Consider the following 16,496-nt stretch of genomic DNA (forward strand, 5'->3'; position numbering starts at 1 on the left):
GCCTGCAACAGTCTATAAATAGAAAATCAGAATCCCATTCTATTTCCTCTTCTACTAAGATTCCAAATCTTACTCAAACTATTAAACTTAATCTGATAAGGTCAAGAAATCATATCTCTTTCATGATAGGGATTATCTCTCAAATAGGACTTAGTGTCCTACTAAGATTCCAAATCTTTTTTAAACTATTAAACTTAATTTGATAAGATCAAGAAATTATATTTCTTTCTTGATAGGTATTATCTCCCAAAAAAGAGGACTCAATGTCCTACTAGGATTCCAACCCCTTGGGTTCACTATAAAAACAGAGGCTTGCCCTCTCATTAAGGGGCAATCTCCCTCCCATAGTCAATCTACACTACTCAAAACCATCTATTTGCTCCTAAGTTCTTGCTCTCAAGAACCCGACGCCTCCGACAAGACTCTTGGTAATTCTTCATCTCATTAATTCTTATCAAATAATCTCTTTCAGCCTCGCTGTCTTGAGCATCGGAGTGCCTACGGCAACACCATCTCGGTCTTTTCTGGAAGCTTCATGCTTGCCCTTTTATGTGTGCAGGTCTAGCGGATTGTCAGTGGCCTCAACCTGACGGGATCAGACCCTATTTTCATGACGGTAGATTTTTTGAATCTACAGTTTTGCGTCCACCGTGGGGCCCTGACAATCATCTGCCAACGACAACTTACAATATGGGAGGCGACACAGAACTCCTTTTGACTGACAATGTTAATCAGAAAATCCCATCACGATAAGAATTTTTCTTTTCTTTTCTTTTTTCTTCGTTTGTTTTATCTATTCACATGCCATATTATATCTATTCGGCATATCGTAATTTATTTTATATTATATCCATTCAGTGAGTAGTACAAGACCTTGAAGCTCATATTATTGTTCTAAATTAATAATAGAATAATAATGTGTCAGAGTTTAAAGTGGTGTTCCTAAGCCACTCGATTCATTGACTTTGCTTCAACAATATCTCTTCTCTAATCCTCTGTTCAGATAAAGCAATAGCTTCTATCTCTAACCTCTCTACACGCGCCTTTTCACTTCAATCATCAAACCACTAGGTGGTCTGCCACTGTCATAAGAGCATTGCAATGCATTACCCGTCACAAAACCAGTCAATTTGTTCATTCAAGAAGATGCCGCAATACGCCACCATCTCCAGGACCTCCGCTCCATTAGAAGGTAATTCAAACTCGACCAGCCTTGATCCAATCCCAATTCAACTTCATGGAGATTTGCCACCACTTTGAAACCCAAAACCCGTCCATCTGTTCTCCTAAAATCGCCCTAACAGCTTCTCCAATCACACAATGAAATCCTAAAAACACAGCAATAATCCTCTCAAAACACATAAAGTCATCTATTAAACACGAAGAGAAACCCCCCAAACAAAACCTGCTTAAGTGACGCTGCCCCATTCTCGCCTAATCTCCTTACCCCACTGTATTCCAAAACTCCAAACTCGAACCATCGCCCCTTTCCAACCAATACATATCAACTCAAACCACCTTTACATCATAATCTCCAGCACACCTGTCACAAAAGCCCTCACGCTCCCCGTTATCTGTAAACTTTCCACTCCCTACTGCAACTCAGCACCACTAAACAACACGAGTAGTCCACTCAATGATATTTGGGTCTGCACATACGATATTAATGTGCCCATTCGGATTAGCCCAAAAGTGAATCACGTTCCCACTCAACTTTAATTGGTTCAGCTCCGACATAGAAAGTAACACCCCTCTCTCCACTCGGTCCAGCAAGCATAGGTGGCAACACTTGAAAGGGAAAGGTATGTGTCATTGTCTCCTTTTAACTACCACTCTATTTGGTTAAATCTTTATCTATTTGGCCCATTACTTAAATACATGTAGCCCATTTTTCCATTTAGCTCACTCTTTATTCAGTCCATAACACATGCACATCATGCATATTAACTCTCTATTCGACTATTTGCTTAAAACATGCATGCCATGCATGTCACTGCTCCAGCTTCAATCAAATGTTTTTAACTATAAAGTCGGTCACGCCGACTGGGCCACATAGCCCTTAAAGGTTTCAACTATGTTAGTGTATATTAGTGTATGCCCTAGAAACCATTCGTGTTGTCGGTTTCAGAGCATTTTGTCTTGTATCTTTATATATATCATAAATAATAGAAGAAAGAGTTCTTCAATTCATATATGTAAATTGCTTCCTTTATTCAGTCATGCATTTAAAATAAAGTATGTATATGAATTGTCCAGATGATTCATTTAATCGGTAAATGAATTATCGAAAAGGGTTCCCTACGGAAGCAATATAATTTGGACAACTATATTGCACAATAGGCAACGGATGCTTCCGAAAGTATCATGAGTTGATATAGTACGGATGACGATGATATTCATGTCACTGGGGCATTGGTATGGATTAATGGTTGGTGAACTGTTTTTCGAACGTGATCGAATAACGACAAATCACTTGGAAAAGCATGTATCAATGATTTATCGTTTGGTTATCAGTGCATGATGTAGTCCTTTGACCTGAGACTTGTAGTCGATCCGATATGGATGCGTATGTTCATACGTGTATAGTACAAGACTAATCATGTTTCGTATATAAACCTATTTGGTTATGCGTTGTTCATATGCGAAACAACGATGGTCAAGAGGGGATCCATTGACTCGAAAATATAGGATCGAGTACCGCTGACTCCATCGGATTCGAGTTCCTAGACAACATCGTAAATGTCAGAAAACTGATCTCTCTGGCCAGAGTCTATTTATAGTCATAACAAAGTAAGTTTGTGATGACAAGTTCGGACATTTGATCGACGATCGGTAGAAGATCGAGTTTAGGATTTTAACATTCCATGAATCCATACTCGATTAGGATATCTCAATGGAGGGACTTACCTGCATGGTACGTATGATCTGAAATGGGTTCGATGAAGTATTCTTTATCGTGGTTTAGGGACTATGGCACATTGCTAGATGTTTACCATAGTCGTTGGGCCTCCGGACAGGTTTCCAGATTCATCCAAACTGGCTCACACTAATCCACGGTGGACCTACATGGTCCACCAATAGCCTTGAGAAGTTAAGAAGGATGAGAGAGAGAAATGATTATCCGAAGAGGGCTAGCACCTTCCGAGGGTAATACGGGATTTCTAAGTAATATTTTACATAGAAATCATTTGTGACATTTTAAGGGTTAAATGGTCAAGCATAATTAATTATATTTAATTATTATATCTTAAAGTATTAAGATTAATAGATGAACAAAATAACCTTTAATAGTAAAGGGTAAAAAGGGGTAAATTTTTGGGTTGTTAATGTAAACTAGTTTAGTTTACATGGGCCCTTGATATATTTGATTATTCAAAGGGTAGCATATTAAATTCGTGGGTCCCTTTATAAAATAAGTTTTATTGGGCTTGGAAGTGAAAATAAATAATTGCAATATTGCCCAAGTATATATAGTGCAAAAGGTTGCATTTTTGTTCATTCTTGACTAGTTCACAAAAACACAAACCAAAACTCTCTCTCAGCCACCTCTCAATCTCTCAAGGTGGTGTTAAGTGTGGAGGTTTCATCCTTTTGAAGCTATCTTCATCAATCCAAAGCAAAGGATAGGTATAATCTCTTTTCCAAGCTTTGTTGGAAAACCGGTTTTAGAATCCATGCTTTCATGCTTTCATTCTCCATCTCCACCACTCTTCATGCATGCTGATTCTTACAAATGGTATCAGAGCTAAAGCTCCTTGCTGTCAAATTTATAAGCAAAATGACATTTTCCAAGTGTTCTTGTGTTAATCATGTATAAAGTGACATGCATGTTCTTGTTTTGGCCTAGTAATATGATAATGAAATGTTTATTATTTTTTCATTGGAATCAGATTCGGCCATGACATAAAATGTATAAAGATGTTTTTATTTTTAATTTGAAGCATGCAAGAATCATTATATGTTTAATTTATAAATTATATATTTTATGGTGACAAAAGTGTTATGCATGCCTTGATAAGTGCATAGAATATTTCTTGCTAGATTCGGCCATGCATGTTCTTTGTTCATTTGATTCTTGTTTTAATAAATAAGTTTGTAATGTGTTTTGGAAGTTGTTCCATAAGGGTCAAAATGTATGCTTGGATGATGGTTGTTGCATGATGTTTATTTAGAAAAATGTTCATGCATGTTCATTTCCATGACTTTGTTAAATGATTTATGCTTTGACATGCTAAAAGTGTTATCCTTTAATTTGATTAAAGTATATTTTTGCATGAAGTGTATGCAAATGTTGCAAGTGTTTAGTGGTGGAATTTGATGTTAGCATAAAGTTATGGATTATTCATTCATATGATGAATTATGATATTATATATGATGGTGGTATTTTAATGTAGGATATTTAATTTGATTAAATATCTTAATAAGCATCATTGCATGACATAATTATTATATTTTTGAAATGTAATAATTTGGTTGTTTGAATGGTTTCAAAAAATTGATGATGCAAGATGACATGATTGTCTTTGAGAAGACAAATGTGTCATAAAAAGTATTACTTTAGTTAAAGTAACTTGTGTCATAGAATGATTCCTCTTGGAGTAATATATCCCATTTATCTATACCATGCATACTTTATCTATCATGCATGACTTTTGTGAAAAGTATTGAAATAATGATAATAGTTAAATAATATATCTTTGTGTGGAATTGACAAAAGTGTTTGTGTAATGATTCCTATGAAATGGTAATTGTTGCATGGCCCAAAGTTATATTAAATTACCACATGAATATATATATATATATATATATATATTAATATATTATATATATATATATATATACTATTAATATATGAGATATATTTATATATTTATATTCATACCTTTAAATAATTGTTTATTATATTTGGTATGAATGTTTAATATTTATTTATGTGATGAATGAATATTAGATTAGAGGGTTGATCATGTGGCCATTTGGTTTTCAAAATATTCAAAATGTTTGTAATATCTTTTATTAATGGTTTGTAATAATTAAATTTATTTATTTATTTTAATCGGCCTACGTGCCTAAGATCCAATATGTAAGTGAATCGGCTAGGCGGGAACCGAAGAGCATCCGATGACGATCCAATCGAAGATATAGTATTAGGGTAAATAGTTTGCCTTTAGATTTATTTTCGAAAAGCCCATGGTCAACCCACATGCTTTAATTTATGCATATATGTGATATGTATGAATTGTTAATTAAACATGGCATGCTAAAATAAATTAACTAATTTGAACCTAAATCTCCCCAATTTAAATTATTAAATCCAGTCTCCCATTGTGGGATAACTAAATTCTTTGATAAATTTTAATATCCCAAGATTTCTATTATGTGAGGATTAATCTTATATCATAGAATTAAGTTGATCTTGTTCTTGGATGGATATTTTCACCTTGACCAAGAATTCTATTATGTGAGGACATGATGAAAATGCCATCCTAGAAGCACAAGGTTCGGATTTAACTAGCCTAGGATACCAAGAATTCTATTATGTGATTATCCGAAGCTAGGACAAGGAATATGAATCAAACCTTATATAGGGATATAAAAGGAAAAGAGTTTCCTACTTATTAGACTTAATTAACCAAGAATTCTATTATGTGAGGTTTTGAATTTGATAAGATTGATTCCCCATAAGAAATTTAATCCAACGAAAATTTCCGTACCTATTTAAGGGAGTGTAGGACTCGAATAAATAGTGGAAGCTAATTTGATTATGCATTAGAAGGTTTAAAAGATTACAAGACACTAATAAGTTACTTTTCTTTGCAGTTTCATCTTTGTGATAAATAAAAAAAAAAAAAATGGCCAACAATGTCTCCTAGGATAATGGACAACAACATGTTAACCGGACTCAACCTAAAAGATTGGCTAGAAATCTTAGAATTGTTCTAGATTTTGAAAGATTGCCTATGTCCTGGAAGCACCTCTTCCACTTGATATGGTGGATCTCTACAAGCTGAGCTTGATGCTCTTGAAAAATGGAGAGAGGATAGTAGAGGGCTAAAAATTATATGTTAGTCTCCATGAAAGAGAACTTCAAACAAGCTGAAGAGGTTTCAAATGCTTTGATATCCTCATAGCTCTACAAGAGTTGTATAGCGAAAATCCAAGAGTGGTTGAGTATGAATTGTGTGCATCTCTCTTTAGCATGAAGTTGAGGGAAGGGGAACCTCCAGCTGATCATACTCTTAAATATCAATGGATTAGATCGAATGGATGAATAGGGGTGGTCATGCCAGACCGCCTCAAAGTAATTTGTTCTACAATCCCTTCCTCCAAGTTATAACCGTTTATAACTATACAATCTTAATAGATTGAGAGAAACCTCTCTGAACTGCTAAATGAGCTTAAAGAATTTCACAGACAGAATTGAAAGGGAAAGGACATGAGGATGTCTTTGCCGCCTCCACTAGCAGGCCAATAAAAGCCCAAAGTGCTACCAAAGAGAGGTCCAAAAGTTGGACCCAAGAATAGAGCTTCAAGAAGCCAGCGGCAAAGGCAGAGAGGCCGATGCAAAGGAAAATGTTTCCACTGTGGAAAAGATGGACACTGAAGAGGAACTGCCTCAATACCTGAACAGTCTGAAGAAAGGCAAAGGAAAAGCAGGTACGAACCAATGTCTTATGATTGAATATGAATTAAGTGTTAATTCAGATAGTCATTCCTGGATATTAGATTCAGCAGCAAACATCTCATTTTTGTATGTCTTTGCAGGATCTTCAGAATAGTTCTGAGGTGACAAAGGGCGAGATCATTTTGAGGATGGCAAATGGGGCACGAGTTGCAGCCGAGGCCATGGGGACTTGCTCACTAAACTACCTTCAGGACATGTTTTGAATTTGTTTAAAGTATTGTACTTTGAAAAGGCCACAGAAAACATCATTTCTATTTCTGCTTTGTGTAAACAGGTTATTTGTACTGTTTAATGGAAATGAATGTTCAATACATTTTGGAAATGTTTAGTTGGTAAAGCTGTGAATACAATGGTTTGTATGTCTTAGAATTGAATGACTGTGCTTCAATCAATACCATTCTAATAAATAACTCGATCTAAATCAAATCCTAAAATTCTATGGCATCATAGATTGGGTCATATAGGAGAGAGAAGATTAATACAGCTTGGAGAAAGTGGGATCCTAACTCATTGGGTTCTGACCCTATCCAACCTGTGAATCATGTCTCTAAGGAAAGATGACCAAGTCTCCCTTTAAGAGTAAAGGAAGCGAGCTAAGAACTTTTAGAACTCATACATACAGATGTGTGTGGACCATTTAGTACTTTAGCTAGGGGAGGATTGAATACTTCATTACTTTACAGATGATATGTCACGATATGGGTATTTGTATTTAATGAATACAAATCTGAATCCTTTGAAAAATTCATAGAATCAAGAATGAAGTAGAAAATCAAACTGAAAGAGTATTAAAATACTACGATCAGATCGTGGGGTGAATACTTGAGTACAGAGTTTCAAGAGTTCTTAAAAGAAAATGAGATCATCTCACATTTGACTCTTCTTATACACCCCAGCTTAATGGATGTTCTGAAAGGAGAAATAGTACCTTATTGGATATGGTACGATCGATGGTGAGTTTTACGACTTACCAATGTCTCTGTGGGGTATGCTCTCCAGACCGCTGTGCACATCCTTAATAGGGTCCCGTCTAAAACTGTCCAGAAAACCACCGTATGAGATATGGTATGGAAAACGTCCAAGTCTGAATTATATGAAGATTTGGGGCTGCCCAGCTATGTTAAATTGGTTAATCTGATAAGCTGGATGTTAAATCCGAGAAGGGTCGGTTCCATGAGATATTCTTAAGAGTATGTATTATGACTTTACTTACTCCAAGTGATCAAAGAGTTTGGATCGTAGAATGCGCTTCCTTGAACGAGATCAGAGGACTTGAGCGGGCGTTGAAGAAATATTGAACTCAAGGAAGAGTTCGAAGAGCCAGAACCGAGATTGCTGAAGATGGAACGTCCACTCAGCGAACCTCAGTATCATACTATGGTTCCAGTACGAAAGTCTTCTAGAATGTCGAAACCTCCAGAGAGATTGGGTCCTACATGAGCAAGATTTTGAATTTACTTAGTGGGAGTAGATGATCTAGTGAGATCCTAGAAGCTATGAAGAAGCAATACTGGATAGAGATTCAGGAAAATGGCTAAAGCGATGGATTCTAAGATAGAATCAATGCATGCCAACAAGTATGGTCGCTTGTGGATCCACCAGAGGGAATAGTTCCTATAGGTTGTAAATGGGTCTACAAGAGAAGTTGGCAAGGATGGGGAGGTAGAGACCTTCAAAGCTCGACTGGTGGGCGAAAGGTTATACTCAAAACAAGGATTGGATTATGAGGAAACCTTCTCGCCGGTAGCTATGATTAATTCCATCCGTATAATGCTAGCCATCGCAGCATACCTGATTATGAAATTTGGCAGATGGATGCAAAACAGCTTTCCTCATGGTTTTATTAAGGAAAATATCTATATGGAACAACTGATAGGTTTTGTATCCTCTGCGTGAAGACATAAGGTATGCAAATTGCATCGATCCATTTAGGATTGAAGCAAGCTTCAAGAAGCTGGAACATTCGATTTGACGCCATAATCAAATCGTTTGGTTTTGTCAAGAATCCGGATGAGCCCTGTGTATACAAATGGGTTAAAGATCATGCCATCACGTTTCTCTTATTATGTAGATGACATACTTTTATGGGAAATGATATAGGCATGATGACAGAGGTTAAGGTTTGGTTGTCCAAAACCTTCTCGATGAAAGACTTAGGAGAAGCGACATATGTCCTTGGCATTCGTGTCTATAGAGATAGAACAAAGGGTAATTAATTATCCCAAAAATTGTACAAGAGAAAATGCTAAAAAGATTTAGCATGGAGAACTCTAAGAGGTTCTCTTGCCCTTCACTCACGGTCTTCATCTTTCTAAGGAGATGGGTCCAAAGACCGATGAAGAGCGGCAGCGATGCGTAATGTGCCTTATGCGTCTGCCGTAGTTAGTTTAATGTACGCAATGCTATGTACAAAGACCTGATATAGCTTATGCTGTAAGTTGTTACGAGCAGATATCAGTCAAACCCAGGGAGGAAACATTGGTCGGGTTGTAAAATCGATCCTTAAGTACTTGAAAAGAACTAAGGATCTAGTTCTGAGTTATGAATGTTCCGAGTTAAACATTCAAGGATACTCAATTCTGATTTCCAATCAGATATTGATGATAGAAAGTCTACGTCAGGGTACATTTTTATATGTAATGGAGGTGCTGTTAGTTGGAAAAGTTCCAAACAGACAACCATAGCTGACTCCCCTACAGAAGTTAATACATTGCTGCTTCGAAGCGTGAAGGAGACTTTTGGATGCGAAAGTTCGTAATTGAACTTGGTGTGGTTCTGAACAGGGCTTACCCGATAAGCATGTTCGGTGACAATACTGGAGCTATTGCACAGGCAAGGAACCAAGGGCACACCAAAAATCCAAACACATTCAGCGTAATCCATTTTTGAGAGAATTCGTTGGAGCTGGAGAGATTTTGATCTGAAGACTCTCGCAGAAAATTAGCTGATCCACTGACTAAGGCGATGACATTAAGCAATTGGACCATCATCTTGAAAGATGGGTTATGAGATACAACATCGAATGCTTTAGTGAAGTGGGAGTTTGTTAGTGTATATTAGTGTATGCCCTAGAAACCATTCGTGTTGTCGGTTTCAAGCATTTTGTCTTGTATCTATATATATATCATAAATATAGAAGAAAGAGTTCTTCAATTCATAATGTAAATTCTTCCTTTATTCATCATGCATTTAAATAAAGTATGTATATGAATTGTCCAGATGATTCATTTAATCGGTAAATGAATTATCGAAAAGGGTTCCCTACGGAAGCAATATAATTTGGCAACTATATTGCACTAGCATACGGATGCTTCCGAAAGATATCATGAGTTATATAAGTACGATGACGATGATAGTCATGTCACTGGGGCATTGGTATGGTATAACGGTTGTGAACGTTTTTTGAACGTGACCGAATACGACAAATCATTAGAAAAGCATGTAGTCAATGATTTATCGTTTGGTTATATCAGTGCATGATGTAGTTCTTTGACCTGAGACATTGTAGTCGGATCCATTGGATGCTATGGTTCATACGTGTATAAGTACAAGACTATCATGTTTTGTAAATAAAGCCTATTTGGTTATGCGTTGTTCATATGCGGAAACAAACGATGGTCAAGAGGGGTCCATTGACTCGAAATATAGGATCGGGAGTACCGCTGACTCCATCCGATTCGAGTTCCTAGACGAATTCGATAAATGTCGAAAAACATGAATCTCTGCCAGAGTCTATTATATTCATACAAAAGTAAGTTTGTGATGACAAGTTCCGGACATATGATGCGAATTCGGTAGAGATCGAGTTTAGGATTTTGACATCCATGAATCCATACTCGATTAGGATATCTCAATGGAGGGACTTTACCTGCATGGTACTATGATCTGAAATGGGTTCGATAAGTATTTCTTTATCGTGGTTTAGGGACTATGCACATTGCAGATGTTTACCATAGTCGTTGGGCCTCCGGACAGGTTTCCAAATTCATCCAGAACTGCTCACGACTAATCCCGGTGACCTACATGGTCACACCATAGCCTTGAGAAGTTAGAGAAGGATGAGAGAGAGAAATGATTATCGAAGAGGGCTAGCACCTCCGGGGTAATAACGGGATTTCTATAGTAATAGTTACATAGAAATCATTTGTGACATTTAAGGGTTAAAATGGTCAAGCAATAATTAATTATATTTAATTATTATATCTAAGTGTTAAGATTATAAGATGAACAAAAATAACCTTTTAATAGTTAAAGGGTAAAGGGGTAAATTTTTGGGTTGTTATGTAAACTAGTTTAGTTTACATGGGCCCTTGATATATTGATTATTCAAGGGTAGCATATTAAATTCTGGGGTCCCTTTATAATAAATTTTATTGGGCTTGGAAGTGAAAAATAAATAATTGCAATATTGCCCAAGTATATATAATGCAAAAGGTTGCATTTTTGTTCATTCTTGACTAGTTCACAAAAACAAACCAAAACTCTCTCTCAGCCACTCTCTAATCTCTCAAGGTGGTGTTAAGTGTGGGGTTTCATCTTTTTGAAGCTCTCTCATCAACCAAAGCAAGAGTAGGTATAATCTCTTTTCCAAGCTTTGTTTGAAAACCGGTTTTAGAATCCATGCTTTCATGCTTTCATTCTCCATCTCCACCACTCTTCATGCTGCTGATTCTTACAACCTACCAAGTCAATCACGCCGACCATTGCAAGCCCATACACAACTCCACTTAGCATACACCATCGGATCAGCCTTGCCCGATTCACGGATTTACACCATTGGATCGTTCTTGCCGCATTCACGGATTTATACCATTGGATCGGCCTTGCCCGATTCACGGATTTACACTATTGGATCATCCTGCCCGATTCACGAGTTTACACACTTCGGATCGCCCTACCCGATCCAGAGATTTACACCTTTGGGGCGGATGGACCCTCCTCGATGCACAGATTTACACCTTCGAATCGGCCTTGCCTGAATCACGGTTTTACAGCTTTGAATCGGCCCTACCGATTCACGAGTTTACACCTTTGAATCGGCCCTACCCATTCACAGTTTACACCTTTGGATCGGCCCTACCCGATCCAGGGATTTACACCTTTGGATTGGCCTTGTCCCATTCACGGATTTACACCTTCGTTCACGAGTTTACACCTTCGAATCAGCCCTACCCGATTCACGGATTTACACCTTCGAATCGGCCCTGCTCGATTCATGGCTTTACACCTTTAGATCGGCCTTGCCCGATTCACGAGTTTACGCCTTCGATCGGCCCTGCCCGATTCACGAGTTTACGCCTTCGATCGGCCCAGCCGATTCACGAGTTTACGCCTTCGATCGGCCCAGTCCATTCACGAGTTTACGCCTTCGATCGGCCCAATCCGATTCATGATTTATGCCCTCTTGGCCCAACGATTTTGCCCTCGATTGGCCCAGACCGAGTTTATGCCCTCATTGGCCCAGACCGGTTTATGCCCTGATTGCCCAGACCGATTTATAGATTTACACATTCAATCGGCCTAGCCGATTGAAGGACTTGCACCTCAAATGGACAAGTCATTGACCCAATCCACACAACGATCCATCCACCTAAGAGAGCTGTTATCACTAATCCGCTCAGTCTGCACTCATTCGATTAAATCTACTCTCTAAGCTAAATACTCTTTAACTTACAGAGTGGGGGCTAACTGTTGTGCTAAAATCGTCTTGGGGACGGGCCCTAATAACGAAATAAACATGTCATGACCCAAGGCTTCAACCCAATCTCGATTGGGTCTACGGTTAAAATCACCTTACGAATTATCCACTCTATGCGTTGAGCTATCCTATAAGTTAAGCTAATTTGGGTTTCAGCCCATTAGTCTGCAACAGTCTATAAATAGGAAATCAGAATCCCATTCTATTTCCTCTTCTACTAAGATTCCAAATCTTACTCAAACTATTAAACTTGATCTGATAAGGCTAAGAAATCATATCTCTTTCATGATAGAGATTATCTCTCAAAATAGAACTTAGTGTCCTACTAAGATTCCAGATCTTATTTAAACTATTATACTTAATCTGATAAGGTCAAAAAATCATATCTCTTTTATGATAGGAATTATCTCCCAAAATAGGACTTAGTGTCCTACTAAGATTCCAAATCTTATTTAAACTATTAAACTTAATCTGATAAGATCAAGAAATCATATATCTTTCATGATAGGGATTATCTCCCAAAATAGGACTTAGTGTCCTACTAAGATTCCAAATTTTATTTAAACTATTAAACTTAATCTGATAAGGTCAAGAAATCATATTTCTTTCTTGATAGGGATTATCTCCCAAAAAAGAGGACTCAATGTCCTACTAGGATTCCAGCCCCTTGGGTTCACTATAAAAATATAGACTTGCCCTCTCATCAAGGGGCAATCTCCCATAGTCAATCTACACTACTCAAAACCATCTATTTGCTCCTAAGTTCTTGCTCCCAAGAACCCGACGCCTCTGACAAGACTCCTGGTAATTCTTCATTTCCTTAATTCTTATCAAATAATCTCTTTCAGCCTCGCTGTCTTGAGTGTCGGAGTGCCTACGGCAAGCACCATCTCGGTGTTTTCTGGAAGCTTCACGCTTGCCCTTTTATGTGTGCAGGTCTAGCGGATTGTCAGTGGCCTCAACCTCACAGGATCAGACCCTATTTTCATGACGGTAGATTTTTTGCATCTACATAAAGTTGAACAAAATTCATTATAATTTGAATTTAAGATAACAAAAAAAATGAGGTGTTGAAATAAACTATATAAAGGTAACTTTTTTGTAATACTTATGGATTCTTGAGAGTGTAAAACTGTAAATATTAACACTTACTAATAGTTCCGAGTATTTTGAATAATATTACGCATACAATATTTTTCATATAACATTATGCGATGATAAAAGATGATTAATTGAAAATTTAATTTTAATTTAAAATAAAAAATCATATTTTTTAATTTTTTTATACTACATTGTATGACCAAAGATGTTGTATGAGTATTTTTGTTATTTGATGATAGCTTAGGGGTCCCGAAATGAAAAATAAAAAATAAAACCATCCTCTCCATTTCAACTCAAAAGAAACAGCTTCTGCTTGCCTGCTTCTTCTTCTTCATCTTCATCGGGGCAGTTTATTAAAATGCCATCTCAAGTTTAAATTGAATTAAAAGGCTATGAAGTTTTAAAGTGTTAACTAAATAGCTTTATTATTGATGAAGGGTAATTAAACTTGATTAGTGCTTAATTAGGATTAATGAAGTATTATGTAATCTTTTAAAAATTATACTATATTCCCAAAAACCCGAAATTCTTGCAAACAAACCCAAACACTTTCTTCTTCCTCCCGCCATTAACGCATCTCTACCTTGGTTGCTGTTTTTTCTTAGCTTCGTCTACATCTTCTTCTTCCTCTGCATCTTCTTCTTCATCTACATCTTCTTCTTCCTCCTTCCTCTACATCTTCTTCTTCCTCATTCCCCTATATCTTTTTGTTCCTCCGCCATTAACACTTTCTTCTTCCTCCACCATTAACATCTTCTCCTCCAAAGATTCCCCTCCTCCTTCTCCTGAAATTTCGTCTAAGTATGTGTATCTCCTCTTTACATTTTATATTTAGATTTACAAAGATTTAATAATGGATAGGGTTTCGGTTATGATTTTGATTTAATTGTTAGGTTGTTGGGTTGTGTTTGATGTAATGCAAGTTGAAAGGAGTGAAATTTGTTGAATATTTTCTTGCATTGTGAGTAGCTAGGGGTGATAGCACCGATTGTAGGTAAAGATGGCTGAAAATGTGTTTTGGATCTGATGGATCGCTTAAGCGATTTGGTATATGACAGAAGATCGCTTAAGCGATCTGGTATAAGTCTGGTATATGGCAGCAGATCGCTTAAGCGATCAGATATATGGTAGAAGATCGCTTAAGCGATCAGACTTATTTGTACTGGATCGTTTAAGCGATATACTGGATCGCTTAAGCGATGCAGTAAGCGATATACTTCGGTGAGAAATTATATTCCATAATGTTTATTTAATATTTAGTCCTTTTTAATTAATTATTTATTATTATTAATTATTTTTTTCATTTCAATAGAATGTGAAAAGAACACTTCGGTCTTTGTCAATCAGCATCGTACATAAAACTGAAAAATCTATTGTTATTCTATTATTTTTGTTAGTCCTTGGCAAGAAAGTAATATAAAAAAATATAATATTGATATAAAATTGAACTCTGCAACCATCTGCTTTGCACTCTGTAGATCAAGGTTAAATAGATGAGATTGCTTAAGCGATTAAGGGTAATTTACTTCAATATTTATTTTCCATGTTTATGGACATATGTTTAATATAGACGTAAAAGAACTAATTTAATTAAAATATAATAACGGTCATGGTCCACTGAATGAATCGTACACCTGATATGTTTAATATAGACGTAAACATTCTACACCATATATGTTTAATATAGCCGTAAAAGAACTAATTTAATTAAAATATAATAACGGTCATGGTCCACTGAACAAACCGTACACCTGATATGTTTAATATAGACGTAAACATTCTACACCATATATGTTTAATATAGCCATAAAAGAACTAATTTAATTAAAATATAATAACTGTCATGGTCCACTAAACGAATCGTACACCTGATATGTTTAATATAGATGTAAATATTTTATACCATATATGTTTAATATAGTCATAAAAGAACTAATTTAATTAAAATATAATAAAGGTCATGATCCACTGAATGAATCGTATACCTTATATGTCTAAGATACTGTTAATCGCTTAACCAATCTAGTGAAATACAATAAAAATAATCCAAATACACTGGATCGCTTAAGAGATTTCATTTCTCGCTTAAGCGATCCTGTGTATTTAGACTTAGTCGCTTAAGAGATCTGATTGTATTTATGTTATCGCTTAAGCGATTCTATGCTTTTACACTTGGTCGCTTAAGCGATCAGCGATCACGAACAAGACAGAATCAATAAGTGCCCAGACGCACGATCTCTTAAGCGATTTATTCTATCGCTTAAGCGATTCTTTGCTTTTAACCTTGGTCGCTTAAGCGATTACAAATCGCTTAAGCGATCATGTCCGAGGCAGAATAAACTTCTGCCTAGATGCACAATCGCTTAAGCGATTCTTCGCTTTTACTATTGGTCGCTTAAGCGATCATGAACAAGATAATAAATAAGTGTCCAGACACAGGATCGCTTAAGCGATTCTTCGCTTTTACAGTTGGTCGCTTAAGCGATCTACGATCATGAACAAGACAATAAATAAGTGCCCAGACTCATGATCGCTTAAGCGATCCTTTGCTTTTAACGTTGGTCGCTTTAAGCGATCATGTCCAAGGCAGAATCAACTTCTGCCCAGATGCACGATCGCTTAAGCGATCTAAAATTGCTTATACCAGATCGCTTAAGCGATCTTCTGTCATATACCAGATCGCTTAAGCGATCCTTTGCTTTTACTCTTGGTATGTCCGACGCTTAGAATTTGCGTCGGCATCCTCCTCTTCAGTTTCAATTTCAACTCTTGCCCTCCCTTGTTCCGCCAATAGAATGTCTTCCGTCGACGCCGTCTTCTCTCCTGGTGGAGCAACTTCAGTCATCGGAAGTTACTCAACCACAACTTCTTTTTCTCCATTTTTGGTAGACCCAGTGGTGCCTACAATTTGGGGAGTAGATGAGTTTTTTTCTGTTTCTTTAAGGATCTCAGCCATTATAACTTAATCGGGAATGGCAAGGAATGACAAAAATGTAAAGAGCAAAGAAATT

This window comes from Pistacia vera, unplaced genomic scaffold (genome assembly GCF_008641045.1).
Source record: "Pistacia vera cultivar Batoury unplaced genomic scaffold, PisVer_v2 Contig264, whole genome shotgun sequence".
NCBI classification, from domain to species: domain Eukaryota; kingdom Viridiplantae; phylum Streptophyta; class Magnoliopsida; order Sapindales; family Anacardiaceae; genus Pistacia; species Pistacia vera.